This window comes from Arachis hypogaea, chromosome 13 (genome assembly GCF_003086295.3).
Source record: "Arachis hypogaea cultivar Tifrunner chromosome 13, arahy.Tifrunner.gnm2.J5K5, whole genome shotgun sequence".
Lineage (NCBI taxonomy): Eukaryota > Viridiplantae > Streptophyta > Magnoliopsida > Fabales > Fabaceae > Arachis > Arachis hypogaea.
Genome location: NC_092048.1, coordinates 55,533,199 through 55,537,830, shown reverse-complemented (window position 1 = coordinate 55,537,830; position 4,632 = coordinate 55,533,199). Strand labels below are relative to the sequence as shown.

General features: G+C 34.5%; 1 long non-coding RNA gene across 1 annotated transcript; it reads right to left on the bottom strand.

The window, feature by feature from the left end:
* Positions 1-1,368: 1,368 nt before the first annotated feature.
* On the bottom strand, positions 1,369-2,283 carry LOC140178160 (uncharacterized). Its single transcript, XR_011870403.1, has 3 exons — positions 2,067-2,283; positions 1,779-1,991; positions 1,369-1,696 (listed from the first exon to the last, which is right to left on the bottom strand). It is a non-coding gene; the product is annotated as an uncharacterized lncRNA (long non-coding RNA).
* Between the last annotated feature and the right edge of the window lie 2,349 nt (positions 2,284-4,632).

Sequence of the window (4,632 nt, the reverse complement as noted above, 5' to 3'; positions counted from 1 at the left end):
ATATTTCAATATTATCTAATTACATAAAAATCTCAAATATTTGTCCTCGGATGTCTGTTGCTATCACCAGCCGATCTCCTAGCATCAAAGGGAGTAGTAGGCTCGCTTTCAGCATCATTAGCATATATGTAAACATAAGATGTTATTAGTAATTTCAATAAAGTTAAGCATCAAGATGATTTGATATAAGCCTAACAATTCAATTTTGAAGAGCATTTAAACCCATGTTCAATATTAAAATGGAGTCACATCTTATTATGAAGTATGACAAATTAAAGTGACACTCTTAAAATACAATACTTTTTAGAACCATCTATATGTAGATAAGACGAATGCTAGCCAGTAGTTACTATTATTCATCTTCAGTTGTAGAAATTAGAATTGATGATATGAACATCATGTTCAATTTAAATAATTAGACTCCACTTTTAATGAATATTACTCTATCTAAACTTATATTCCTAACAAATAAATTTACTATAAACTTACCTCTCGGGAAGAAAAAAAGTCAACAAGCGCTTCGGGAATTCCTCCTTCCTTCATCATTAGGTATGCTTTCATCATATCAAATGATTGCTGCAACTTAGACTCTAGACTAGTGACCTTTTGCTGTGAATTATGTAAATTAGACTCCAAATTATAGATTTTTTCCTGTAAAATTGCAGCAGTAGTAGGTGAAGAAGATCCAGCTGAATTAGTGGAGATGGTCATCCCATTAAGCCGACTTCTCACATTCCTAAAGGTATTTGTAGGCACTGCTCCCATGCCCATGCAACGAACTCTCCCAGAGTGTTCAGCCCCCAAAACTTTACCAACAGCATCATTAGGAGACACCTCATTGTTCATTTGACTGTGTCATATTCAACTCAATTTGTTCCTATTTAAAAGTAGTCAATAGAAACTATTCAATTTAAAAGAAATAAATAACAGAAATTTCAATTAGCAGTTCTTCACTTTCTTCCTTCTCTTGTCTATATCACTTGCAAATCTCATAAGATCCAAGCGCCTGAATATTTGAAAGCATGAATATTTCATTAATATTATCGAATACCAACATAGCTCAAAACTCTAAACTATAGAATCAGAACAATATATAGAAGAACACTAGTAGCAGCATAGAAAAATTAGGATATGCAGAACTTTCAATTCAAAATCATGTGTCTTTACAAGAGAGCCACCAACCAAATAAGAATGTCTATTTAAAGTCCTCTGCAGCTCAGTACTTGCTGGAACTATAAGCTTGTGTGATCACAACCAAAAATTTAAAGTGAAAAATGCATGTAAGTGAAGTGAACCACTTTTCTATAATCATTATATATCTTAATCCACAAGCAAACACACTCAAATAACATTTTTCACATGATCACATGCAAATAAAATAAGATAACATAGAAAAGACTTACAAAACACTTACCACTATAGTTAATGCCTCGTTATTTACAAAAGACCTATCCTTTCTCTTATGTGTTTCAATGTATATCATTCCTCTACTAGGCTTCTTCCCCGTTTCCAAGTATTAAAAAAGAAAGAATAAAGAGTTAAACAATTAACATATATAATGCAAGTAAAATCATACATGTATCAAGTGTGTGTATATATATACCATCTCATGTCACCTTCGAGAGCTGGATTTAGATCCACAAGTGTGAGGAATGGTTTGCTTGCTTCGATTTTCCTTATTTTTCATGCAAAGCTCCTAAAAATAAATATAAAACTTCAATTAAGAGTTTTTTTAATTAAAGTACAACAATAACTAAATGAATTGTTTAGTGTCTTACAACTGTAGATGGTTTTAGTCGATAATTGACAAAGCAAGCCCATTGATCTCTTGGAATATCATCGGGCACATTGTTCACCAATGCTTCTCTTCTCATGGTTGGATCATAGAATTCATTCCACAATCTTTGCCTATATGTTGCCCACTTCTTTGCAATACTTTGAATGCAATATCTGTAGACAATCTTTTCTGTGCTTGTAAAATGGAAGTGGGGCTTCAAACAAACAAATAAATAATTAAATAAATAATTATTTGAACTAATAAAAGTTTCAAATAAAATGGATTTTACCTTTATCATTGTATCAAAGCACTCATCCTTGAAAGACTTAGGCATGCCACTATTTTCTTGTCCTGACCACTTTTCAAAGCTAATTGGAAAGATACGTGCATTAGTTGCTAATATACCACAATAGCCAACAAGTAAACCTTGTGCTTCACCATATGCCGCACCCTCTTCGTCAACCTCTACAATTACACGGTCTCCCCTAGGTAAGTTGCAAACATCTTTGACTTTAATCTTAGCCTTATTCTTCATATTTGTAGAGTCTTAAGAAAAATAAAAAAACTTCATTATTGAAAATATTAGGAGTTACAATTTTTTAAGCTAGCATAAATGATTACGGATCAAGACATGTTCAACCTAGTAGCATAAATGATTTAAACTATGCTTTAATCACATTAATTAATTACGCAATATAAATTAATACCAATTATCTCCACATTCCAAGCAGATGAAGACTTTGAGTTAGAACAACGTGTGGCTCCATCAGATGAAATGGAATTTGCAACGGCTTGAGAAGGAGCCTCACTTGCCTCTACACTAGTGGTATCTTCAGATGCTGCTAGTGCTGGAGGTTGAAGTGAATGAAAAGCATTGTTGTGTTCCCTCTCATCTACAAATTTCAATAGATTTTTTATGCGTTTTTACACAAAAACTAATTAGACATTATACTAATAATTAAAAAAAAGTGTTTGTATGTGTTATATATAGTTTTGGTGAAATGTTGTTCAAGTTGTGGAGTAATGGAGGCAGGAAGAGTGTGGAGTGGAGGTTTATAAAGAAGGCCCAGCATTTCAGAATGGACGGGAAGTTGCTTGACAAGTGGTGAGAAAGTAAAGCTTTATATTGAGAAAGTAAAGTTTTATTATTTGAAGTAATAAAATATTTATATTGAGGAGGAAAATTATTAATAGTGAGGATATAGGTGGAGTGAAGTGGAAGCACGTTTTTTAGTTATAAGGGGAGTTTCTTGGTAGCCAAGAATGACATTCTGTGGTCAAATGGTACGTCATTTGTGAGTTTGGTTTCATTGTATTTATACATACATCTACATTAATCTATATTGGGATTGCTGTTAAACTTCTTTTTTCAAGAAATATCATTATTTTTCTTATATGAGGTTGATTTGTTAAGTGTTGTTTGTTTTCAAAAATCTTAATTAAGTATTTAATTATATGTTAATATAAATACAAATATTATTTGTTAGTATAAATATTTTTTTTACATTGACAAATATATAATATTAGTATCGTATATCTAGAAACATGAAATTATATATATATATATATATATATATATATATATATATATATATATATATAATCACGCCAAGAGAGGTTTAATCTTCTCCCGTATCTATATAACAGGAAAGCCCTCACTTTATTGATGGGAAATTTGGATTTTGAGCGCAAGCACTAAGTAAGTAAACTACCTTATGTTTTTGTCTGGGAATCAATCCTCGTATAATAGGGAAGCCGGGCTTAGGCTGCTGAGTTACTTCTCCTCAGTCTAGTATTCTTGGCGATAGAAACCTTAAAGGAAGGGCGGAAAGAGGCAAGATAGCCTTCGAAAAGACGTAACGTATGAGTCAATGCCTAAAAAGATCATTTCAAAGCTATTAAGCTCCCGAAAAGTCTAAGTTCCAAGCTGTTTTCAAAGAGAAAATGACGTAAGGAATAATAGCACTTTCCGATTAAGAGTCAAATTGACGGTTGGCTTCGTGAACGAGAACGCCGATCACTGGCCGGGCTGACAGGTTTTTGGCGCCAAAAAGTGATGGCATCCTAGGCATATTTGCTTCCATCTTTCATCTGGAATATCAATTCTGGGCTGCGAGTCTGCCGCTTTCTTTCATAACAGAGCCGGGAATAACGGCTGGCCTTCGTTCTTCGTCCTTTATCTTAGAAGAAGGAGCGAATTTGAGGAGGGTACCATAGGGATTGCTTTAAATTTCTTTTTATTCGAAATTGATATCTTCCTATTGCCTTTGAGAAAGGGAACGAAGGAATTCCGGATAAAATCTCACTAGAACGAGGTTCAGTTCAAATCGAATTGCCAAGTAGATAGATCAGATCCGGACGCGGCTGTTGCTCTGCGGCGATACAGACGTACCTCCCTCCTCTACCTGTCTTGGCCCTAGTCGATGGGGAGATAAAAAAAAGATGTAGCAGATTCATATATTGCTGTCTTCTTCTTCCATTTCTATTCAGCTTGAAAAGAAGCCTCAATTTCTCCCGCTTAAGACTCGAATTCTAAATGGACTCTTGTTTTAAACTCTTGAGATCGAAGTTAGCACTAAAGTAAACCATTGGACCGGCGATTGACAACAAACAAGTCTCCCCTTTTTGGTTGGGAGCAGAGCTCTTTTTGCATGCTTTCCAGAGCTTACTATTATATCTATAGCAGGTCAAGCTCGGTGCCTCTTCCTGGCTACTCCACTCCAAGCTAAAAGCTAGAGTAAAGGAAGGGGTGATGTTAGAGTAAGGAGTTTAGGCTTTCGCACAGGTACTGCTGACAGCAATCCATACAATGGTCGTGACTCCTGTATGAAACAAGCAAAGTGAAGGGAAGCATG